Genomic DNA, 27427 nt, shown 5'->3' on the forward strand with positions numbered 1-27427 from the left:
ATTAATGATGGGCCTTGCCGATTACCTTGGCCTTATAAGGCGCATGCCATGCCTGAGTTGTCTTATAATCCGTCATGGCCTTTGCCATGGTTGTGAAAGATTGCAACCTTGAATTTTATTTTAACTTGATAACTGCCATAAAAAACTGCACAAAGAAGCCTTGCTTGCCTTGGTAACGGTTAGGGTTGCTTGTAGCCCAAAAACCAAAGATCGTAGGGTAATATGAAAAGATGACCACCGATCCGCCTAATTTTTAAAGTGGTGAAGCTTTGAGGATTGACGCGTTGAGGGCGTTGTTTGTAAACCGTGGGGAAACACACCTCAATACTGTCAGTATCCAAGGGGATAGGCATATTAGGCAGATTACAAAGTGTAATCTTGTGCCAAAGGATAAGTTACTTTCATGGAAAGTGAAAAGAGGTACTCTTTTGGGTACATTTTAGTTGTGATAACTCGTTTAGTATACTTAAAAGAGTTTCTTTGCCCCGATCGGTTCAAAATTTAGGGCTAGATCCAAGAATACAAATGTAATCTTGAAAAAAAAAAGGTATAAATTAACCATAGAGGGTGATGAAGACTAGCCTTATAGGCTTAAAGCATTTTCACATAGCCTACTTATATTAAAGGTGATGTACCTAAATTGAAAAAGTTGTTGTACTTCAAGGAGGCACTTGTGAAACATGGGTATTTCACAAAGAGGCTAGCCTTGTCAATAGGCTTAAAGCATTGTCACATAGCCTACTTAGATCAATGATGTACCTAAATTGACAAAGTTGTTGTACTTCAAGGAGGCTCTTGTGAAACATGCCTCCACCGTCCTAAACCACAACCCCTTCTCTCTCTCTCTCTCCCCCCCCCCCCCCCCCCCCCAAAAAAAAAAAAAAAAAAAAAAAGAATATGATCACCTAGTCACAATACATGAGGAAAAAGAGCCAAAATTTTACTTCCTAGTGTTGGATGGTGTGTAAGAGAATTTTCAAATTTTAAAACATGTGAAAGACAAAAAAAAATTGTTTGAGATGGGAACATTGGTTGTGTGCATTGTATAATGGGGTATTAGACAAAATTTGCCAAAGGAATTGCCATCTAAGGTAGAATGCACATTGTTGCGCTTTAAAGAACACAAGATTCTAAAAATTTATGGTAGTGTTAGGCTTCATCGGCAACAAACAATTAAGAAATCATATTTTTTTGTGTGTGCACTAGTGAAAAGCCTTGCATATGGATTTCTTGTCCCAAAGCATCCGTATGATGATGCATCGTTGCACTCAAAGACGGATGGTGTTCATCTAAAAGGATGGATATCGGGCAAAGCCCACATGGATGCTACGCTCGTGGTTGATGATTGGACTATTCAAAGGGCAAGTATCCAAAGGATATGACGATTAACTTTCTGAAGCAAAGTTAGGGCTTGTGACGAGTCTAGGGGGGCATCATCTTTGCTTGACAATTTTAGCATGCGAGGTGTTTGGAGCAGGTAGGCTCTCGGGGATGGCCTACGATAGGGAGATGGTCAATGCCTCACTGCTTGGAGGTCACAAGGAATTGGCATTGGCAAAGGGGAGGTGGGTTAGCTTTGGACGCGGAAACCTAATTGGACCCTCCCTCACACACTTCTTTCTTGACTTTGTTTGCCCTTATTTTTGCAAGCGGGGGAGGGGGGCTATCCGTCCCACCTCCCTTTGGGAGGAAATGGTGGCTATTGTCCTTTGGCATCGATTAGCATGAGTCCTACCATAGCCCGAGCAAGATTTTGCGAGCAAAGCAAAACTCGAGCGAAGATCTATAGTTGTGGTATTGGCAGTGCTCAAAAAAATAATAAAAATGGCCATAACCATTATATCTCCTCTCACGAAAAACAAAGCAAAACAAACATAGTACTTTTTTAAAAAATTGGACATAGTTTCCTTTGTATATGAGGCACTATTTCAAAAATAACCATAAACCTTCATGGCACCTCACATGAGGATTTTAAATCTTAACCAAATCCATCAAAATAGTACATACTACTTATCCACAATCCAAAATATTAGAACATCTATAGTTGTGGTATCATCACCGCTCGAAAAAATAATAAAAATGGTCATAACCATTATATCTCCTCTCACGAAAAACAAAGCAAAACAAACATAGTACTTTTAAAAAAAATTGGACATAGTTTCCCTTGTACATGAAGCAAGATTTCAAAAATAATCATAAGCCTTCATGGCACCTCACATGAGGATTTTAAATCTTAACCAAATCCATCAAAACAGTACATACTACTTATCCACAATCCAAAATATTAGAACATCTATAGTTGTGGTATCATCACCGCTCGAAAAAATAATAAAAATGGTCATAACCATTATATCTCCTCTCACGAAAAACAAAGCAAAACAAACATAGTACTTTTAAAAAAAATTGGACATAGTTTCCCTTGTACATGAAGCAAGATTTCAAAAATAATCATAAGCCTTCACGGCACCTCACATGAGGATTTTAAACCTTAACCAAATCCATCAAAACAGTACATACTATTTATCCACAATCCAAAATATTGATACATCAACTGTTAAAAGTTTCCATCGTGATATAACGACATTCTTATGAACACAACAAGACATGAATTTGAATTTTAACATCCACCAATGTTATAAATCCATTGTTCTTATGATGACTCTCACTCATCATCGATGAATACGTTATGTCTCTGATACCTCTCAGGGATGCAAGAATTGTACCGCGTATCTGCTGCCATGGTTCTAGCCATCTGCTCTGCGTAGACCGGCAATGCACTTCCATTTTTTTTTAAAAAAAGATCATGAAGTTAAACACCAAACAAGTAATATAGGCAGTATCGATGATCAATAAATACCAACGCTAATACAAAAATAGTGACAAAAAAGATGAGAGCAATGTCAATGTCAAAAGTAAGAGGGGCCCTCACTAGTCGTCAAAGGGATTGACACGTGATGGCATGTCACTCTCATCATCAATATATAAAGAGGTGGATGCCTCCTCTCTGCCCCGCTTTCTAGGGCGAAGCAAAGGTAACACATATCCTGAAATCAGTGGCTCATCAATGTCGACTGCAACACATGCTCCTCCTGAAGCCAAGCAAGCTGCTAGTACAGGGTCTGTGCCACATCCAAGCTCCAAACAAATACCTCCTCGTCGGCAAAGCAGCTACACAAAACATGCAATGAAAGAATGGCTCCGTTGCAGTCCTCCTCGCAATGGCTCGCCTGATAATGATCTAGCCTGAGAGAGCTCTGGAAGGTGATGCACCATAAAAGAATCCAAAGAGTGCATACCAAGATGGGAGAACAAGGCAGCGCTTTCTGATACAAAGCAAGGTGGACACATACCCACTCTGTGAATCATAAATAGCATAGAGCAATTACACTGCAAAACAAGACACACGATTAGAGCAAACAACAAGACAAAGTGCTGAAATATTGATGTAAAAACAAATGTATCACCTCCACACGACCACCAAAACTCTCCACATAACCATATGCTCCATGATGGAGCACTACAATGCGTCGATGAACCACCATCTCCGAAGCACGAGAAAATCTCTCCACCCAGCCAACGGCCTCTCCTGTTATTTTAACTAAATATCAATGATAAATACCACAAATATTACAATTTTTTTGCATGACTATAAACAAGATAGACCTGCCAAAGAAACCATGATCAACAGCCATCCAGAATCCGCCAATGTCGAGAATGCCAAATGAACACCAGCACGTACATGATCCTCAGTGCAAATGTCCCAATGAGGTGAAGTAGAGGAGCCTAAGAGGGACCCACCAAATGGAAGATCTAAGAAAATCAAATCTGCAGCCCATGAAACTGATTTCGTGCCGCGGGTATACAAGATAGAGTCAGAGCGAGCCCGCAAAAGATGCTCGTGTACAGGGACCCATGCAAGATTACGGATCCCCGCCCTATAGTCTTGCAGCAATGGCAATGTAGTCCCCAACAATAGCCATGCATCGAGTATCCATAGAACTAGAGAGACAATGAGATGGAGACTCCATAATATAAACAAAAGAGATACTCCTTCGAGCCACGATCGTGCCAGGAGCAACTGAGACATTACAGTGAGGTTTAATAAGCCATGCATCAACCACGTGGAAGGAAAGCATTAACAAATGTTTTTGTAGTTTACCTGGAGGTGGCTCCACCTCCTCGTCAATGATCTGATCCACAACCCTCTTCTTTTCCTTTTGTGAGTTGCGCATTGCTAAAATAGATAACTTCAAATCAGAGCACTGTAACTTTTAAATAGGTAAATATGAGCATGATCAAACATACCTGCATGACTCTCTTCTACTATGTCTACTGGAGGAACCTTCATCGTAGCATCCTTCGATATCATCTCTTGTAACTCTCTTTCACGTCCAAGAACATGGACCTTCTCCATATCTATCCACCATGGACAATTATCTATCTCCCAAGGAGTCAATGTGTGCATAGTAGAGGGATACATGCTTGTGTCTTGGATCGCTAGCTGAGTCCACTGTCTAGCAAGAAAGGGCATGGCAAGCAAGACACTCTTGGTAACCAAGAACATGAAGAATCTACAAAGGTCAATTAGGTGACACAAATATAAGAAACAATAAAAAAGAATATTATATATCTAAGTCAGTTAGTGATTCACCTAAAAGCCAAACGTTGTGCTTCCATTCTCAATGTATCCACCTTCTTTAATGCCTGCTTATCGATATCCTTAGTCTTCACTCCAAGAGACACCTCTATTGGAAATAGATAGGGCCTCGCCTCAAATTTAATTTCTTCAAAGTAGAATGCAAGAGTGCAGTCATGCTGCAAAGGCACCCCGCCTGGCACATCCAAAAGATCTGACACAATCTGAAATGCCCTCTGAAAAACCCGAGCCAAAAAACCCTCTCTACGAAGCCAGCTACATTTCCAAATAAAAAGAGGAGACAAAGTTAGACTTATATATAAAGGCATGATATATTTAGTACTTTTAATCTTAGCTATACTTATATGCGAAAGACGTGATCTCCCTTTTTCAAACCATATGCACTCCTTGTAATCTTGTCTGCTTCCAATAATGAAACCCAATGAATCTTGTTTTGCACAGGGGCGTCTTGAAGTGCTATTAAGTTCATCTTCTCCAACATAGCCCAACTATCAAGACCCCATTTCAAAGACAAAACTCTTGCTAGCCAATCCGTCCCAAGATTGGGATCAACAATGTTAAGCAACTAAAAAATTTAATATTGCATATGACAAGTACTTAAGTAACTTTTTGCACATTTTTCTCAAGAGAATGCCGTGAATTCATATTATCTACATACCTTTCCAATTCGATCCTGATATTTGTGAGTAATCTCCTCACAAATTCTCTCTTCTTCTTTCTGATTCTCTTCTGCACATAAGCTTTGTTTGATAAGAGCAACTCGCTTTTCTTTTTCTTTTGTCATTTGAATCTAAAATTAAATACACGTTAACAAGCTTTGAAATCATGCATTTAAATGAGAGTAAAAATCATTTAGTCTGACACATACGTCATAGACCAATCTGCCAAGGTATCGTCGCGTAAGTGGATACCAAGGCTCTGTACCTTTGGCATTCTTCTTCCGTGCAGCGGCAATAAGTTTTTGATCTCTATCTGGCAAACCCTTTAGATACATTTCATGGTCCGCTGTACAAATATGTGTCGTATTGACAATCTCATCACAAAGATGAGTGACAACAAGAGCATGAGTGTTCATGCTGCATTGAAAGACCAAAAAACCATTTGATACTCACATTCAAGTGTTAGCAAAGATAGAAGAAACATCAACACTTACAAGTTCATTCGTTGTAAACTTCTTAGCAAGGCAATCTCTGGCACCTTAGTGGGATCTATGATGGTGCATAGGACTCGACAGTGTTTCTCCTTTGAAGTGGAGAACTTCTCTTTTATCTCTTCCCTCCAAGCCATGGTGCGATGATTCCCTTCCCAAACATAGAACATGTGATTTGTGAGATCTTGAAACTTTCTTTGTTTTTTTAACTCGGCTTCAAATTCTTCATTGATTTCATTCCAAAGAGGATCCCATGTAGCCTTTATCTCATCTAGAACATTCACAAAGTCAAACTTCAAACAACATTCACAGCACGTGGACATCAATACAAAAATGAAAAGTGTGAACACATACCATTCACAAAACTCTCCTCTCTTTTGCATGTTACCAAAGAGACAATGAATGCTCCTTTCTCTGGCATATAACCTTCTTTTGCAAAGGCCACCTTCAATCCACTGAGATCATCTCTCAAACCTCTCACTCTCGCATATGGAATCAATCTACATAAAGGAATGGAGGGACAATCGAAGCAACTAAAAACACGTGTGATTTCAAGAATGTCTGCACCTCTATGCATAAAGATATTTTGCTCATCTTCCATCTCAGACGCTGCGATAACCTCATCCATTATCTCCCATGGAACAATCTGTAAACCATTCTCCTCGGGGGCTAAAGTATCATCAACTTCGTGTAGAGAGCTCTGTCCCATTTCCATGGAAAGAACCTCCTCACCTTGTGTCTCAATTTCCTCTATCATGTCGGTAGCTGAGACTGAAGATACTTGATCACTAGCATCTACTTGGCCATAAAGAGAAGCATTGTTACTCCTTCCCCTTCGTGATCTTCCACGCGGTTTCGGGCTGTTTCAACATCAACAAAAAACATGGAGACAATAATTTTACAAAAGAGTCAAATTATATATGGCACCATATTAAAATAAAACACAATAGAAATCTTTAAAAAATTTGGACAGAGCTACCTTTGTACATAGAGCATTATTTCAAAAAATACCATAGCCCATAATGGCTTCTCACTTGAAAAAATTTGGTCTTTAAAATTCTTTCATAAACATAATTTATGAAGCAACAAATTTAGTACAAATATCTAATTTATGAAGCAACAATTTTAGTGCTAACAAACTACCTAATTAGCCCTGGATGGCTAGTAAGAGAAACCATAGGTAAAGGAAATATTATCAGAGTTTAAATCCATGGCTCTCAAAAGAATCTTTCTTGCAATAGTGTACTGCTGATACTAAATCTATGATGGAGAATGAGGATTCTATTTGCAACTTCTTTGGCAATCCTTGAACATTTGTGTCTTGCTTGTGGGCTATGTGTTCAAACACAAAAAGGCTTGAACACACAAAAAGGCAAAGATGGGAATGGTCAGTACTCTTGGAGAAATTCAGAGGTAAGATTATGGTATGGAAAACCATGCAGTCCTCCCTCTCCTCGAGAGTGTTTGTGTTCAATCGCTCTTTTTTTCCATCACTCGTCTTCTTCCTCTCCTAAAGGAAGCCTTAAAAAATTAGGCGATTAAGCTAGCTATAACTTTTTGTGGGGGTGGTAGTTATAATAGGCACCAAAGGGTGCATAAGCTTGCATATTACGTGTTACAAAGCCAAAACGACTTGGAGGTTTCAAATGCATGCAAAGGTTATACTGCATGCTGTAGAACCAACTGATATTAAATTGAGCAATATCTTCATTCAAAGCCAAGCTAATATATAAGGGAAATGTTAAGCTAAGTTCAGGATGCATTAAGCTCGGAGTTTACTCATCACTTTTGAAAGCAAAGAATCACACAATTTTCAACACCAAAGTTTGCATTGAGCATCATTGAGTACCTTGTAGGTGGACGACCCCTTCGAGTCAAGGCAGAGTTTCGACCAGCCATTGTAATCCGTGTTCTCAATCACACCTCTCAAAGCCCTTTCTAAAGCCGGAAACTGGACCTGCTGAAATCGAAATCCACGGACCTGTTGAGCTTGTCGCTCCCTGAACCACCGCGCACTGGCGTGCGCTCCTACGGCTACCTGAACTCGCCTACGCCTGACTAAACGCTGACCTCTCTGAACCAATCTGCGCCTAAACCAACCTGACTGAACCGGCTGAAATCAGACCTTGCCTGCTTGAACCGGCTGAATCGGACCTGGCTGAACCGGTTGATTCTGACTTGCTTGAACTGGCTGAACCGGCTGAAATCGGCAACAAGAGACAAGCTCGTTCGCTGTGTACCTGCCTGAACTACCGCGCACCGGCGCGCGCTCCTATGGGTAGATAGGAAAGGCTCCTCGCACGCACGAGCAAAGGAGCAAACGCAAGCACGAACGAAGAAGGGGAAAACCTCCACGCTGGCGCGCAACAAAGGAAACTCAGAGAGAGTCACGTTTCACAGAAGCTCAAGTATTAAAATTTTAAACGATTTTGGCCTAAGTCAAGTTACTTAGAGGGGGAAACTAAGATTTAAGTTGGTTATGTAGGCTTTGGAGAGGAATTCCTTCATTATTTTTAGGCATAATTGCCTTTTTTGGGAGGTAATTTGAAAAAAATTACATGCTAAACACTTAAAAACCGATCTCAATTGTCATAAATTCTCAAAATGCGCTTCAAAATGCTAAAACTAAGATTTGAGTTGGTTATGTAGGCTTTGGAGATGAATTCCTTCATTATTTTAGGCATAATTGCCTTTTTTGGGAGGTAATTTGCAAAAAATTACATGCTAAGCACTTAAAAACTGATCTCAATTGTCAAACAAGAATAAAGATTAGAAAATCTTGAAGATCCAACGAAAATAGATACAGGGCTATTTTGGGAATTTTTGAAATTTGAGGGGTACATTGGGAATTTCCACAAATTAGAGGGGTATTTTGGTAATTTTTCCTAGATTTTACAGATTTTTACTCATTGACAAGATTTTATTGAATTTTTAAGATCATGTTTTATGAATGCAAGCCGGTTGCACCGCTTTTTGGAGAATGACACCCGAAATAACGACTACCATCTGTAGTTGATGTTATTTTTCAGCCTAGACTCTGCACTCACTTTCATTTGAAACTTAATTAGTAACCTTAACTTCTCTAAGACGATTGCTTCCAATGTCTAGGCACATTACAATATTCGGGCCACAAGTTGGTCAAAAGCTTGTCCTTATTTTTGAAGGCAGCACATATGCGCTTTCTGTCTCTTCTCTGAAACAGCATTTTGAGCTAACTAATGCGTTTACTTTACATCCACTTACACTAAGTGCACGACGGGTCAAAATGGAAGTTACTGAGTCTATTAGTGGTGAAGAGATCTTCCTTCTGAATCATGATGTCTGTCAGTTCTTCAAGGTTCGCTTGACAATTCTTGAACATGACATTGGAATCAAGGATCCTCCAGTAATTGTCGATTTAGAATCAGATGCCGAGTCACGTGGCTGCTCTAGCGTACTTGATATTATACGCTCAATGCCTTTGCAGAGCAACTTGTACTTGGCCCTGAAATAAGCTAAAGATATCATTCAAGTTCAAGAGCTTCCTGTGTTTTATGATGGATATGTTGCATTTGAGTTGCCCTCTCTAGGTCACGCTAATGGAATGATTGGGATGGAACAGAGACATGATAGCCACATGTGGACTGAATATGTCACATGTAGCAATGATACCTTTCCAGGGGTCGTTAGGTTCAGACGGTGCTCGGGTCACTTATGTTGTGTCAACATTGATTGTCCATATTACTCGAGGACAGGACTCTACAATAATGTGCATTGGCGAGGCCGGCTTTCAAAGTCATCTCCAAAAGGCATGCTGACACCTGAATATGGCACCTTGACATGCAATCATTGTTCTGAAATGCCAGAGTGTGTGGCAACCTGTCCTGCAGTTATTTATTATTGTATGCCAAGGGAGAAACAAAAGTGGACCCGTTGTGTGCTGCATCTAGGTGAGCATCAACATCCTTGTGCGGAAGGGAGGTCAAGAGTAAATGAGAAAAAAGTAGCATCAGTGCTTCAAGCTCGTGCTGCTCAAGAACCATTCACTACAGCCAAACAACTCGAGCGCATGACTGCTCAGGATATGATCATGGGAAATCTTGTAATGGAAAATGCAGACAACACCGAATATATTGAAGATTGTGAGTTTGTTGAATTTCTGGACACAATCACATCTTTTTCAAGTAGACGAAGGATTGAACGAAGCTTGGAATGCGCCAAAAGATCAAAAAATATAAGTGCAAAAGGCTTAGAAGCAGTGCTAGACTTGAAGAGTAAGAGTAGGTATCGATATATACATGATGTTCTCTTCCCTGGTCAACTTGGAAATGCCCAGCAACCACATGTGTTCAAGATGTCAATAATTGGGCCAGGAAGTGGAGTTGATCTAGTTAATCGAATGCGTCCGGGTGGAAATCTTGAGCAGATGTGGATACACTTTGATCATGTGCATCGTGTGCAAGGATGGCCCACAATGTCTGCACATGTTTATGATCCATGTGTTCGTGAACTTATGACAATAGCAACATGTGAGTTTACTGTGGAGAATAAGTTTGCACAGATAGAGTTTTGGAAGTGCTCAATAAGGTGGTTCAAGATCAAGGATTTGATAAGCCTGAGTTCAGAGGTTTCATGTTTGATGAGGCTAATGCAAATTGGATAGCAATCAGAACAGTTTATGTTGGGGGTCCCAACAAGGTTGTACCATCTAAGGAAAGGTCTTGCGTGCTTCATTGGGAGCAATCCATGATCCGACATACTACTAAGTGTATCAAACCTTCCTCACAAGAGGAACACAAAATTAAATGCCGAAAATGGCAAAATGCACCATCAGAGAATCAAGCAGATATTTGCAAAGGAGAGCTTTGTCGCTTTTGGAGAGCAAGGCATGCTGTTGATGGTGAAGTTTCATGTTTGGAGACATGGTTGGCTTGGTGGGATATCAGAGTTTCACATTGGGGAGGAAGATTCGTTGTGCAAGATGAGTCTGGCATTTTTGTGCCAAACACTAACTTGTCTGAGAGTAAACATGCTAGCATGCGGGCATGCTTTGGTTTCAAAGAGAAAGTTAGTTTATATGAAGCCGCAGGGGCAGATATGGCAATGGCTGTACTACAAAGTGTTAAGTACAATGCATACCTTAAAGGTGCAAAGACATGTAGTGGTCCCGGAATACAAGACCTTGCGCAAAGATTTTTACATCATTCATCCACTGCCTCGGTTGCAACAAAGTTGGTCAATCTTACACACTGCTCAATGGACGAAATGGGTTTGCAAAGTCCAGAGATGAATAGGTCAAATATAAAGGAGAAGAGTGTAAAGAAAAAGAGACCAATCTTTGTGGATGCTGGTGTTGTGCTAGAAGATGATAGCCAAAGGCCCGAGTATGTCACAATAATTGAACCCATTGGTAGAACAAAGTATGCACGTGCACATGGGGAAACAAAGTATTGGCCTAAGGTGACTGTTGCAAAAACGGTATGGGCAATTAGGAGAACTGAACCTGGACGTAAAATGACATGTTTTGGAATTTGCAAGATCAAACAGATAGATGTGGACGATTCATTAATCAAGGCTCGCCTAATATTAATTCTGGGGTAGCTGCACCGTGCTTTTGGGGTCGAAGAAAATATCCCTCATCAGGATCAAAGCCTGGGGGGATTGCTGAGGGTTATGTATGGTTCTGCAATGCTAGTAACATGCACACATGGAAGATTCATGACATGGTGGTGGGGCCACCCGGACCTGCACCAGGGGTTTGGAGGGTCGCAGAGGGTACAAATCTACTACCACATGAGGCAGAACAACTCCAAGCAAATGGATTTGTACTTCAACAACAACATGGGGTAGAATGTGCAGCTGTGAATGGGGGCATTCGAGCAGCAAATAGAGTTACAAGTGCCTTTCGGCCCAAATACAGGGATGGCAAGGTTATTAAATGGCGCTCAAAGCTGACAAAAGAATTTCAAACCAGAATTGATATTGGAAAATGCATGGCAGCAACATTAGTTAAAGAGGTTATTGTTGTGTGCAATGAAACAGATGTTTTCTACATTAGCACAGAGGGGTCAAGGGCAAAGGGAGTTTCATACTCTGTGACATTGTCTGATTTTCCAAGATGTACATGTGAGGACTTCCAAAAGAGAGAGTCCAAGAGGTTGACATATGTGCCATGCAAGCATATTTACTATGTGTTTCTCCAAATTTTGGGTTTGGACTCTCATGCCCATGAGTTCATGCACCAAGCAACCCTAACGAAGGTGGAGCTGTTTCAAGCTTTGGGAGGATTGCGGCCAAATGTGCAGCAATAGTTAAAGTGCCTCTAGATGTAAAGGCTTTTTGTGGTATGTAGTTTGAAATGCAGCGGTGTTTTGTCTACTTATGATAAGCCCTAGTTTGTGAGAGATCAGCCGTATGATAAACCCTAGCGGTATTTTGTCTACTTATGATAAGCCCTAGTTTGTGAGAGATCGGCACAAGTTTTGAGAGTGCATTCTATTAATAGTTTCTTGTAAATTTCATATGTGTTTGTAAAAAAATGAACACTATTTTGTTTTAAACAATGTAAGATGCAACGGGTTTGCTACATAATCTTATTGAAGATTAGGGTTATGTTCTTCATTCAATTTCTTTTGTCAGTTTTTTGGTGGCTAGGTTAGTTCAAGTGCCTCTCTTAAATTTTCCATTTACGTTTGCGAACAAATTAACATTATGGATCTTTTGTTATAAACAAAGTAAGATACAAGAAATTCGCTTATCTAACCTATATCGCTCGGTTTTTTGTTTGCTCGGAAGTACTTGCTCGGGGATGGGGATTTCCCAATTAGCATGGGGTTTGAACATGGTAAGACTCCTCCCAAATGGTGGCAATGACCGGCTCTCCTTCAATTGCAGACCATCTGCATCCGTTTTGAGGTGGCTCCTCATGATAGTGCTTGGATCTCCAAAAAAGCCTACGACTTAGTACTCTTTTGGCTACCCGGATCTCACCTCACCTCGATGTGGGGGTTGACAACATGTAGCAGGTGATGGAGACTAAAGACTCCCCCCTTTCACATTGATGATTGGTATGCTTCAAAAGGTCATGTAAGCTTCTTACACTAACTATTTGGTGACTCCTTGTTAGCCAATGAAGCAAACAATTTTTCAAATGGTCAACCATTTAGAGGTGCCATCCTATGTTGTGTAGTTCTTTTTTAGTTTCTGGCAATATAATTCACCTCAATATAGTTTCTGTCAATATAAGGCAAAAAGAAAAACGTTCCTCAAGACAAAAGTAACTGCAAACCTTATAAATGTGAGATACTCAAATACATTTGAGATAAATATAACAAGAGAAGGAGTGCAAGTTAAATGCGATGATGCTTCTCTCTCGGAGCATGGAGAACTGAGCTCTGTATGGGCTACGATTTCGAGGCATGCAAAATTATTACCCTAGCTCGCCCCCTTTTCTTTCTACGATTCCGCGTTCTCGCGTAGTCATTAAAGGTTGGTTATCTAACATACAACAAGATATTGAAAATCTGTATCTTCAAGAATTAAAGCTGAGAGGGGATACTCTTTTGTTTCATCTTAAGAAAATTAATTTATACTTCAGTTGGTTCTACACAAACTATATAGATGGTAAAGGGGGTGCTGCCATAGCCATTCCCTTAAGCCTCGCCTCTTATGTCTTAGATGTATAGAGGAACCCTCTCCACCGATGGATTTCTCGCACCCTTTTTGGCCCTTGCAGTTGCAGTGGTGTCTTTATATGCCTCCAACCCTGGTTCTTCTAGGGCTTTGTGCTAGCACTCACTAAATATGTTACCTCAACCTTTTGTTGATTGTAGGTGACCAACATTGCACCTAGACTTGGAAGATAGATGGAAGAAACTTGGTAGAGTCATCTCTAGGAAAGAAAAGGACTAATGTGAGACTATATTGGAAGGAAAAATTTTGCTGGGCACTCAGAGGAGATTGGATTTACTTAGACTAGCAAAGAACTAGAGGAATGCTATAGAGTAGCCAAGATTTATACAGTACATTCGTCTTTAGACTTACTTCATAGTTTCCAAGGAGTCAAATACTAGATAGATAAGTCCATCTTGCTTTCTAACCACTATCGTGTCTCTATTGAGTTATTCAGTGGAAATGTATGCAATAGGTTTGGCTGGCCTCACATTGACCATACTCTATTGAAGCTCAATTTTGTCAAAAGGAAAGTTTAGAGCATTTTGAAGGAAGATTTTGCTGATAACCAATCCCCCTTTGAGTCCATGTCTGTTGCAGTTAAAGGTACTCATGATGCCTTAAAGTTCTACAAGAATATGGCTAAGGAATTAGATCTTCTAGATGAATGATGAGTACATAGAAAATTGCTCAACTAGAGAAAACCTCCTCTTGTTTAGATCCTCCCTCTCCTAAGATATACGAGCTTAAAGAAAACTTAGGCAAGACAAACTCGTGCAAGTATGAGGTGTCCTTGCTTGGACTAACGAATTCTTGGTTGGAAATATGGATAGACCTAACAAACACATGTTTGACTTGCTCAAGAAGTACAAAATCAAGGTTACATGCTTTGATGGAAAAGAAAGATGGCTGTCATATTTCAAGTGCCAAGGAAACTATAGACTTTATTAATGATCCTTTCTCTAGGATCTTCTCTCATCCTCCAATAGGAGGAAAAGCTATCACAGCAGCTATGGCTCATATAGTCCAAGTCAGAAAGAAAAATATGGTTCAAAATTTAGCCCAATTTCTAGATTTTCCTCCCTTGATGGGAAGATTAGATAGTGTCAAAACAAGGTTCGTGAGAAAGTAGGGCTATGTGGCTATGGACCCTAGGGCAAGGCCCTACCAAATGGATGGCATGCATACTAACGGGGCACTTATTAAGTGCACTGCTGGGAGGTAAGTGGGAGGCAAGTTCCCACTTTGCCTTACATTGGTACAAGGGTTATGGATGGTCTCTCTCTCTCTCTCTCTCTCTCTCTCTCTCTCTCTCTCTCTCTCTCTCTCTCTCTCTCTCTCTCTCATTATTTTTTGATGAGGAAAGGAGTGAAGGTGAGAAGTAGGCGGAGGACTTATTAAGTGCATGGTTGGTGGGAGGCAAGTTTCTACTCTGTTTCACATTGGTACCAGAGTTACATACAGTTCTCTCTCCCTCCCTCACTCCCTCTATGTCTCTCTCTCTCTCTCTCTCTCTCTCTCTCTCTCTCTCTCTCTCTCTCTCTCTCTCTCTCTCTCTCTCATTATTTTCCCATGAAAAAAGGAGTGAAGGTGAGTATTAGGCACATGAATGAAGGGAGCTACATGAAGTGGGTGTTGCATGAAGTGGGCGTTGCATGCAACCCTTGCATGAGGGGGACAACAAGGGGTCTTTCTCTAAGGCAAGCTATAGTGAGCTACAAGAGGAAATGCTTATGATTTTGCAGACATCTTCCAATCAACCTTTGTAGAATGGGAACCTTTGGAACCTCTCATGAGAACTTTTGAAGCGTAACATGCCAGCTTTGGAAAGCTCATTTACACGAGTTGCAGTGCATCAAAGCTTGCGCGCGCGCGCGCACACACACACACACACACACACACACACACACACACACACACAGATCTTTTTCTATGCTGCAGTATATATTGTTTCGTCGTCCAACAATGGATGGGGCAGGTTGTATTCAATGCTTTCACCAACCCTTACTAGCCCTAGAATGGCAAATAATAGACAAAGCATCAGTGAAATTCACGAGTCAGAGGCTTGAAAATGACATCTAAGATGCAATGAAGGGCAATCATTACAATTCTAGTGGGATTTTGGATGCATATGGTTTATGCTTGAATAGCACTTGAGAGTGCTTGTGCTTTGTTGAGAGCATTTTACTCCCCAAAGAGAGCTGGTTCTGTGCTTTTTCTTGCATACTCATTGGCGCCTATTTGAGTGTGTGTCCTGCGATTTTGCAGTGACAGTTTCATATTTTGGATTATGTTGTGTTGCAGATACTACCATTGTACGTCATTATGGAGACGTCATTATGTACGTCATTATGGAGACAATTTTGGCTTCTTTTGGTAGCCCCAACCATTTCTGAGACTCGGTCCGGAAGAGCCCTTTCTGAGATTGTGGCTAGTCATGTCTGCATAGCTTTTTGTGAGGTTTTTTGAACCCGAGCACTGGGGACCGAGTTACCTAATGTGAGATGGATTAGGTTGCTAAAGATCCCCATTCGCGGCCTCGCTATATGATATGTATAGATGGATATAGGTGCTTTGCTGCCAAGTTGATGGTATTTCAATAATTTCTCCAAGAAATATATGCCAATTTATGCCCAATTGTCTCTCTTTGTTGGTTTAGGTGTTGTTCTTTGGCTCAATTTTGCTTGAGATTTTGATCTTCGTACAGAGGAGAATCTGTCGAATTTCCACGAGTCCTCTAGTTTGCTTACCACACTCTTTTGCATTGATATTGTAGTGATTTTGACGAGTTCTGGTTGAGATTTTGATCTTTGAACAAAGGAGACTCTGCCATAAATTTTTAGCCTCACTCTCTTGCATTTTCTCTTGTCAGTCAAAGCTAAAAATTTTGAGAGAGAAGAGTATTATATCAAGAAGTTTACTGAACTTCACGATATGGAAGCAACTTATGCTTGATGTCATGGTCAATAAGGGCTATGCTTGACGTCTTGGTCAATAAGAGACTTGCAATGCCATTGAAAGAGAAAAAAGAGGAGGTTTACACTGATGATGACTGGGAGGATCTTGATGCTCATGCTATGGTGACCATTCGTCTACACCTTGGTGAGTCCATTTTCTTTATGATTATGGACAAGACTACTGCAAAGGAATTATGGGAGTCATTATGCTCAACTTGGGATGGTAAGAGTGCATTGAACAGAGTGTTTTTAATATAGAATCTTATGCACTTGAATATGAAAGAGGAAAGTAGTGTCGGTTCACATTTGAATGAGTTCAATAGTGTTTTCACACAATTGACTTCTGAAGGACTGAATTTCCATGATGTAATGAAAGTCATTTTCTTGCTATGCTTTTTGCCTACATCATGGGATATGTTTCACACTTCCATTAGTAACTCTACTCCTCAGAGAAAGCTTCCTTTCACTGATGTTACCAGTGCTTTGCTCACAAAAGAGATTCAACATCAATATCTTGATACTAGTGGGCATGTCGATGCATATATGGCTAGTGAAAGTATCTAGAAAAAACATAAACGTGCAAAGAGGTCATAGTCGCAGCCGCGGTCATTCTTAGGATCACAAGAATGTGCATAGCAATCATCGTGGACATGACATGACGAACATTGAATTATACCATTGTTTTACAAGAAAGGACACATGAAAAAAGATTATCATATATTGCAAAGAGAAAAGGGTAAATTCATTGTCATAAGTTTTGCACCTCCTAAAAGCATTGTGAAGATAGAGGAGCTCAATGTCGTTGGTCTCCACATGTTGATGTAGTTCTTGACGTGCCGCCATTGTCAGATGTACTAGTGTTCACCTTTGATTTGAGTCGCAAGGTATTATTAGCTCTTGATGGATGCTATGTCCAAAATTGGATCATTGACTCAGGTGCCTATTTTCCTATTACTCCTCACACAGAGTGGTTCTCTGGGTGATTCTCATCAACTTGAGATATTTGGAATTGGAGATGTGAATTTTTGTATGCATAATGGTGCTTAGTTCATGCTTGGAGGTGTTAGACATGTGCCAAAGCTAAATAAGAGCCTGGTTTCAGCAAGACAACTTGATGATCTTGGATACACTACAATGTTTGGAAATGGTTCCTGGATGATTAAAAAAAAGGTAACTTAGTCATGCTCAAAGGCCAAAAGTTTGGCTCATTGTACTCTTTGTATGTCTCTAGTGTAAAAGAGAATTCTATCTATGTAATCGAGCTGCCTTCTACCGAGTTGTGGTATAGCTGGCTTGATCACATGAGTCAGAAGAGAATGAAGCAATCATAGCGTTTTGGCTATATCCTTGTGTTAAACTATTCTAATTGTAGTTTGTGTGAGCATTGCATATATGGAAAACAAACTAGGCTTACCACATCGCCGTTGGATATAAAGTTAGGAAATCCTCTAGATTTGGTTCATAGTGATCTATGTGGGCCTATGCCGCCTAAGCCTCTGGTGGGGGGAGGGGGGAGGGACATTATATTTTGTGACTTTCATAGATAACTCTAATCGAAAGGCGTGGGTCTACCTCTTGAAGAGTAAAGACAAAGTTTTTGCTATGTTCCAAAACTTCCTAGCTATAGTCGAGAATTTGTCAGGCAAGAAGTTGAAGACTTTGCGCACACAATGGGGGAGAGTACATCTCTAGTGAGTTTAAGGACTTCTTAGCAAACCACACCATACACATCTAGTTCGAATGGAGTTTTTGAGCAGATGACTAAGACTATTTAGGAGAGGGTCACTTCCATGCTATCTATGGCAAATTTAACCCAAGAGTTCTGGGGAGAAGCTGTTATGACATCGGTTCATATAATCAATAGGTCACCTAGTACACCATTGTACTATAGGAGCTATGTCCGACGATCTTGAGAATAACATCAAGTTTGCTTGGGATGCCATGGAGGCCATCCCCAATGGAGGGGCAACATATGGAGCAATATGGTTTAGGGAGGCTCACAACACAACATTAGAGGTGTATCGTCTTTATCGATGTCGCACGGAACTCAACATGCACTCGTTGTTGAACTTGAATGAGAAGGGGAAATTTGCATTCTCTTTATGGAAAAGAGTTGGAATCATCACCAAGGAGGATGAGGGGAGATAAAAGGAGCAACTAGGGCACGTGGTGAATCATCTCTTGCCTATAGAGGGTAGCACTCCTACAAAGCCCGGGGCCTCCAAAAAATGAATGTGGATGCACCATATAATGTGCTGCTTTATGTACTCCAAGAAACATAAATGTAATGTAATCTATTAGTAATGGATGTTCGTCTTCTCTCTCTCCCTCTGTATTTGTGTGTGTGTGTGTGTGTGTGTGTGTGTGTGTGTGTGTGTGTGTGTGTGTGTGTGTGTGTTGTGTGTGTGTGTGTGTGTGTGTGTGTGTGTGTGTGTGTGTGTGTGTGTGTGAGAGAGAGAGAGAGAGAGAGAAAGAGAGAGAGGACGAGGCCAGCGGAGGATTGAGAGAGAAAAAAAGGAGCGAAAGCGATGGTGACAACGATGTTTGATTGAGGTGTGTTTTCTAAGGGAAAAAATATGAGAGAGAGAGAGAGAGAGAGAGAGAGAGAGAGAGAGAGAGAGAGAGAGAAAGGCCAATGGAGGATCAAGAGAGAGAATAAAGTTGAGGAGAAAGGAAACGAATCTTTTTTGGAACTTCCTCGTCGGATTCCAAAAAAGAGCTTGTTGAAAAATGCTCGCCAAAAAATATTCCTCGGAACAACCGACAAGCTTGGCCTATCACTGAAAAATACTCAAAAGTAATGATTAACCACCATCCATGGGTCAACATGCTTCCCTTCTTGATGTAAATTCTATTCTCAAAATTTCTGAATGTGCTAACTAGGAAGCAAGAACTTGATCAATCCATTTTGTATGGACCTTGTAGCATTTTAACATCTTGATGAGAGTAGTGGCCCATGGATGTGCTCACAATCAAGAGATTTAACAACATAATACTATGCACTTGTCCTCTGTAATTTCACAACCCACCAATTGCATTTGGGCATTGTAAAATCAATTAAGCATTGTGAGAGTATGCCGGTTCAACATAAGGCAAGTCAATGAAAATATGGAAATGTAAGAATCAAGCAAACAATGGCAAGCATGAGATGCATGAAATTATGAAAGTTGCATTGCCAAGTAGAGAGTATAAATCAATATCAATTAGGGACCCATATAAATTCATGAGCTAGAGTGTTGGCATTATTAGCTTGCCTCGTAATTAACAGCTACACTAAAAATAAAATTTGGTATAGATCTGTGCATTGAGTTTACAAAATCATGTATTAAGATTAGTTACCCTATTGGTACTTGGTTTATAAAGACTAGCAATCTATGTATTTACAAAAGTGGTATGATGAGTGTAATGCAATGAATATTCAAGAAAATGATTTTGAAAATCGTCATGTTCTCTCTCTTTGTTTTTTCAATAGAGAATTCATGGACTTGATGCCATGGGCAGGTGCTCATTTCACTTGAGTGCTTGATTTTCTTTTGATTAGAGAGGATCCATCGCATTGACATTTTTTATTCACACGCATGAAGTGAAATGATGACCCTTGAAATCGTGCCACGAATTTCTTTAGCATATTAAGGCGCATTTTTATTTCTAGACTACTAGTCAAATTTCTATCTCCAAACACCGGTAAGGTCTCTACCATTAATAATAGATTTCATGCACAAGACAAGCTTGTCAAAGATCAAGAGTTAAAGTCATGCCATTTTCTTAAAGGCAAAACAATAAAGTTAAACTCTAGATTATTTAAGTTATGTGAGTTTTTAATGATCCTCAATTTATAATCTTACACTTAGCAAAGCATGCAAACATAATGACATGATCTCACGCTTATCATGCTAGCAACATAGACACATGAATGATGCCAATAAAATCAAACAAGGAAGCAAGGCGTGGAAGAATTACACATGTTCCTATACTCGCCATGTCCTTAGATGAATGGAAATGTCCTCTTAGAAGCACCATGACAATGGATGGACAAGCTAGTTTGCATGCTCTTGTACACTGCACAAAAGAGAACACTATTCCTGAAGGAGGCACATCAGTGTGAAAAGAATGCATTTATTATTTGCAAGAAAAAATAAAAAAAATTTGGAGAACACTAACCTACCTATCACACTAATAGTGATCAAGGTAAGAGAATGTTGTATAGATTGGTTGGTAGTCCTAAGGCTAAACCTTTTTCCTTATCGTCAAGATAAATAAAGTCATCCTCTATGAGACCACGAGTTTCATTCATTCAATATAATAAATCTTCCTCATCATCCCATAGACACAGGTTCATTAGGAATTTCACAAGGCGTCGATACTCATCTTGCTCAAAAGGATAATCTTGTGTAATTATGGAGGCATTTGTATGGATCACTCGTGTTCAAGAGATGTATCATCCATTCTAACACCTCAAAAATTTTCTCACATGCTAGTTTAGCAGCTAAATCCCATTCATAGATAAGTACATGGTAGATCGTGTGAAACACTTGAGAAAAATAAAGAGGATACCTCACACCAAAAGTAAAAGTGGATGAATCTAGCAAGCTAACCATTTCTATAAATACATATAGATTTTGGTCAGGTTGTATATAACTTAAATATTATTTCATTGTGCGTGATGTGGCATTGTTAGTTTTGGGCTATGGGTACGATCTTGTATGCTTCACTCTCGTTGCTAGATGGTCCTTGCTCCTTTTCTTTTAACTGTTATTTTGGTTTGAGTATAAGGCTATAAATAAATACATTCCCCAAGATTGGGAAGTTAAGAGGTTAAGGAAGGAAAGTTATAAGGATTGTTCTAGCTTGTACTAGCTTGAGGACTTTGGCCAATAGTTTTCTGCCACCCTAAGTGCTTCATTGAGCTACAAGGGTAGTGAGGTACTCTTCTTATGAACTAACTCAAAGTGTTTCTTCAAATGATAAATTAACAATGGAAGGTGTAGATTCATTTGTGTTTTTGTGGAGATTGACAGAGGTAGGTGGAGGTTGCGTTTTCTTATTATTGATACCCTTGACTTGGATGGTACTCTCGGATAAAGGTGGTTTTTCTTACTGAGATCATACTCCTTAGGATAGAAAATTATGTTGAGCTCCTGTGTCCAACAATGCATTGTGTAGTACTTTTCCATAGGAGCTATTTAACTCAATTGGGTATATTAGAGACGGGTTAGAGTCTATAGAATTGTCTATTTCAACTTGGAATGTTTGTGTAACTCCAAGATTAGCCTGACGTTGGTGCCTTACTCGTGCCTAATATGTTTCTATCATTCTCGAACCTCAATTTAGGCTTGTATCTTTTTCAGCTTTGCTTGTGCCTTGGCTGACTTCTTTTCATAGATGGCACATAATTCCTCTTGGCTTAGGGGATAGTAATATTATTTGAATTTCTCTCATTGAGGATTCCAATGGTTTTAACTTTGTCTAGAGTCTCCACACAAATGGTACTTTGTGGGGTAATTTCACATACACTGTATGGTCCTTTTCCAGCATAATTTAAATTTTTCTTTTTATTACATACTCCATACATAAGGATTTTATCATGAACCTTGATGTCCTTGTTCTTTAAATGGTGGTCAGACCACTTCTTTATCCTATTCTTCTCCACAAGGGCATTTTGCACATCCAATTTCTTCTCTTCTTCTAGCATCTCAAGGATATATAAATGCTTGACTAATAGGTTATGATCCCTACCTTCTTGAGAAGCTACTCGAAGACTGGGAATGGCAAATGCCCATTGCATAACTGCTTCTTGACCATATACCATCATGAACGATGTGAAACCAATACCCACTTTATAAGCAGTACAATAGGTTCATAGAGCTGATATAGGCTTTAAACCTCATTCTATACAATGAGGCTCTACCGTCTTAGTCAAAATAGAAGTTAGAGACTTGTTGGTACTCTCGGCTTGGCCTTTTTCCTGTGGATGATAAGGTGTAGTCTTGTGGTGGGATATCATGAAACTTGATGTGAGTTTTCTTATCACCTTATTTATAAAATGGGTACCATTTTCACTCACAATTGAAAAAGGACAAGAAAACCTTATCATAATACTCTCAAAGAGAAACTTAGTTGTTGTCCTTGCGTCAACATGTGTGTATAAGAATTGAGTGTTGGGGGCTGTAGGGAAAATGGGACCTCCAAAGTCTAAGCCTCACTTTTCAAATGATTGGGTGACCTTAATAGGATGTAAGGGTATTTTATCCTTCTTGTGTGTTGTTTTGTAATGTTGGCATTCATCACATGCTTTTGAAAAAGTGATGCATTCTTAAATAAGGTGACCACCAATAGCCTGCTTGTAACACTTTTCTAGCAGTCAAATCTCTTGAAAAATGATCTCCAGCTATGCGCATTAATATGCACATGGAAAGCTACATTCCAATCATGCACTCATAAGACTGGAGCACTTGCGAGGGCCTTATTTCATAAATCATGAGCATGGCTAAATTCCTAAGTCCAATTAAATTCAATAAGAAGCTTATACAATAGACAGGCTATCTCAGAGAAGTGTAAAATAAATCATCGATAATAACCAACATGGCTTATGAATCTTTTAACCCCTTATAGTTTGTAGATGGTGGCAATTCTAGAATGGCTTTAATTTTTTCCTCATGTATAGAAATCCCATTCTTGGACACTATATGCCTTAAATTGACTACATCTTTAACCCAAAATTCACATATGAAAGGGTTCAATGAGGTGTGATTTAATCTACACTTTTCAAGCACTTTTCGTAAACATGACATATGCTCTTTCCAAGAGGAACAAAAGAAAAGGTCATCTAAGAAAGCTTCACAAAATTCCCTTAAATACTCCTTGAAAGCAGTGTTTCTTAATCATTGGAGAATAGAAAGGCATTTGTTAATCCAAAAGTGATAACATGAAATGTAAAATTTCTATTATGAAATCATTTTTAGTTTGGTCCTCTAGTGCAATTGTGATTTGATTGTAACTAAAATACCCATCTAAAAAGATATAAGCCTCCTTGTCTACAACTCTCTCAAGCATATGTTTTGAATATGGCAAAAAATACTAATCTCTCCTACTGGTTGCATTAACCTTTTTGAGGTCCACACACACTTGGAGTTCCCCATTCTTCTTTGACACAATGACTATCAGCGAAACCCATTTCAAGTGCTCAATAGGGTATGAATCCACACTTGATAAGCTTTTTCAAGTTCTTCTCGAACAATCTTTGCATACTTAAGATTCATTGGGTAGGATCATTGATGAATTGGTTTAGTAGTGCTAATCATGGAAATTTATGTTGCACTACAAAAGGTGGAACGTCCTTCATATCATGATATGTCGAAGCAAATATATTTTTGAATGCTTTGACGGGTTATTTAATAGTACAGCCTCTTCAATCTTAGTAAGATCTTGAGCGATAAAAATTGGTTCAAACTCCTCACTGGGTTCTGCCAATCCTATCTCCTTAATTATCGTCGGACCATCATAGCCTCAACTACTTCCATCGCTAGGTGTTCATTGGACACAACTTTTTGCTCTCTTGTGGTATAAGCTTTGAAATGTTCTGGTGCAAGGTGTAAGTCTATGGGCTCTTTCTGGGTGAGGGTCTTTGCTTTAATTTTTATTTCCTTTTGTTATTGAGCTACCTTTTTTTTTTGGTGTCTCCTTGCAATACGACTCAGTTTTGGCTTGTCTGCAATCTCTAATTGTGTGATGTCAAGGAGTCGCGGATTGTACCACATGACACTGAAGGTATTCACCCCAATTGTCTACCAAATTCTAATGGGCATCACTTGCTCCCACTTAACTAAGCCATTATGTGATGGATCTCTTCTCTGTTATCCTAGCATGTACATTTGCTTGATATCATTGCCTTTTATATCTCTTACTTCTCTTGTCTAGTTTCTAGTTTTGGGTTGCTTCTAATGCAGACTCACTAGATTTGTCCTCATTCCTGTCCTCTTTACTCTAGGATCAATTGTCATAGGATGTTGTACTAGGCCCCAAAAGTTTTGTTTCCAAACTTGAGCTAGTATGTGATTCCGATTCCCATGAGTTGAAATTAACTATGGGTCAAAAATACGATAGATCCTCTTTCTTTTTTAGTTTGTGACAAGAGAGAATAGAAGGCTTTGAACACATATATTGCTTTGCACATGCCCGAGCGAAGGCTCGCCAAACCCTGATGCACTTTCTTCTTGAGATGGCTCAAGTGATGGCACACTGGGTCAATCGTTGGTGGATTGTTTGGGGGTTTTCAGGATGTCGCATGTTGGGCTTTGCTCGGGTTGTACGCACGAGGGCTCACAGGTGGGGGCGACTTGTGTCTGCTGGCAGGAGTTGCTATGGGGCTAGGACACCTAGCTAATGGCTCCACACCCGATGGTGTTTGGGGATGATCTGAAGGCCTATTTTTTTAAATTGGGCTTGGCGACATCCCCCCTTCTCTTGGAAGGGATTTGCTCGCCTTGGATTCTCCAAGATCTCTGAGAGGCATAGATTTCTCGGGGTTGATGGGGGGGGTTGGTGTTGTGGGAGGGCCGCATGGTGGTGGCAGCATCTTGTTGGCTCCTTATGGCTTCCCTTAGCACATCAATCCCCCTTATTGAAGGTGCATGCCTCACCTTGAAAGCCTAGATCTGATCTGTGGAGTGGTGCAATGTGGTTGTCGCTCGCTACGGGATGCTGTGGCTTGATTGAGAAGCAAGGATTCTCATGTAATTTTTGGGTTTACTTAATATAATCTAGCTCACTATTGGTTCTTATATATATATATATATATATATATATATATATATATATATATATATATATAGAGAGAGAGAGAGAGAGAGAGAGAGAGTAGAAGGCTCGCATGGGGTTGTTAAAACCATGCTTCTTTTAGGGCATTGAGATTATTTTCTCAATTCATAAGTCTTTCAGGGAGACAAAATGTGTAGCATAAACTCTCAAACAATGTTGTGACTTAGTGCCATCAATCGCAATTATAAAGCAATATGCAATTTTAATTTAAACAACTTGCACAAATGAAGAATGGATTGGATTTCCCTCCAAAATTAGGTCTACGATGATAGCATTTTCAATCTTCAATCATTCTTTTTTTGTACAAGCTCCAAGATAATCAGTCATGGCTTATTTTATCAACAATCTCGTTTGGTAGAGCTTTCAATTTGAAGAGATTTCACCTACATGGTTTAAATTTGAAGAGCTTTCACCTACATGCGTGTTGATCTCTAGGAACACCACTTGATGCTAGCAAAAACCTAATCTAAATGATGCTTCTTCTCTTATCGAGGAGGGCCAAAAATCTTGTTGGATGTTGGTACAACTAAGGGGGCTCCCCCATAGGCCATCTAACGATGATTTATAGAGCCCTTTAAATATAGAAGGATTGTGCTTTCCTTCTCCAAAGCGCCTCTAAGATAGAGGTTTTTTCAAACATATTGTATATCCACAAAGACCTTCTTTTGCAAGGAATGACTTAGTATTGTAGGTCATATTACCATTAGGGCCTCAATGCAGTCTTCTCGTACCCTTTAATTTGTCCAAACCTAATCTAGTTGTATAAAGTATTTTCGATACATTTACACCAAGGGTTGCAATACACATAGTTTAAACTTGTTGGTGCTAAAAGATTGGTATACTAGTGAAGAAACTACATGGTTTTCCAAAATAATTGACATAATGCGGCAAGTTGTGAATTTTATCTTGAAACGAAAAAGAGTGCTCGAGTTATACAGGATTCCTATGTCAATTATGTTGAAATTTCATACTGATACTAAATTTTACACGCACTATTACACATTGAAATCACTCCTACGCAATAAGTGTGTTGTGATTGATATGTTCAGCTACACGAGATTTGATGAATGGCAGGTGGATGAATTTGAACGGGTGAAAGAGAAAATTACGAGTCTATGTGGTATTTGTGGCTTGTTAGGTATGCAAGATGGATCTTGGTTGCATGAAGGGTGGGAAGAAACAGATCTTTCATATCTATTTGATACAAGTGTCCTACTTGAAGTCTTAGAAGAAAATGACATAGATAACATTTCTCTTGAGGTCACCAAGGAAAGCTTTGAAATGACTGGATGTGTTAAAGATGGTTTGTGCGGCCGAGTCTGAATTACTTCATGTTATGGACTCTATAATCGATGAAGAGGAAAATGTTCCAAGTGATATATCCCCTTTTGTGGAAATTTATGGAAAGAAAATCTGCAAGAGTACTCTTGTCATTCAATTGAACGGAAACCCTACATTGTCCAAGGATAGACTAACTAGGGTGAAAAGTGAGATTTTCTTCTCAATTGATAAGAAACAAAAGTTTCAAACATGCAGATGCCTTGTAGTAGGCTCACATTGTGTTGTTTTGTTTGAAAGCACCTCATTAAAGGAGAATTCTAAGTGTCGAAGGAAAGGAAAACTTGCGAGTACGAGTCACGGTGTGACAAAAGGTACCTGATACTTAGGCAGGATTATGGCAATGAGAAGAATGATGGGTTGTGTTATGAAAGAGGTAAGATGTCCAATTGATCTTCTTGATCGTCCTCCTAATGTGGAGATACATTTAGCATGGTATCAAAAAGCAAAGGGAACAAGGACCTACACTTATGACCTTATCGACAATCAATGTGTCCCTTTGGAATTAGTGATTTCCATTACTAATTTATCATATAATCTGGAGACAAGGAAATATCAACTTGATGCTGATCATTGTAAGATCTTCAATGACTACGTGAAAGGTAGCAAATTCTACATCAGTAATTTAGTCTAACATGTTTTAAAATGTATACTAATAAAAATAAAAGAGATAAATGAGCTAAGGGTGATCTAATTTTTTTTACTTCATTTCTTTTTTAGAAAAACATTACTAGAGAGAAGCTTAGTTTGAATCCATGATTTCTTGTTAGAGGTTAAAGCAAGATTTGGAGGGCTTTGAATCTCCATGACACTCTTCTCAAGATTTGGTGACGCTTTTATTGGAAACCATGCCATTAT

General features: G+C 39.5%; 1 pseudogene; it reads right to left on the reverse strand.

The window, feature by feature from the left end:
- Positions 1-2928: 2928 nt before the first annotated feature.
- On the reverse strand, positions 2929-6821 carry LOC147426757 (uncharacterized; annotated as a pseudogene).
- Between the last annotated feature and the right edge of the window lie 20606 nt (positions 6822-27427).

This window comes from Adiantum capillus-veneris, chromosome 24 (assembly GCF_014529385.1).
Source record: "Adiantum capillus-veneris isolate H3 chromosome 24, ASM1452938v2, whole genome shotgun sequence".
In the NCBI taxonomy this organism is placed as follows: Eukaryota; Viridiplantae; Streptophyta; class Polypodiopsida; order Polypodiales; family Pteridaceae; genus Adiantum; species Adiantum capillus-veneris.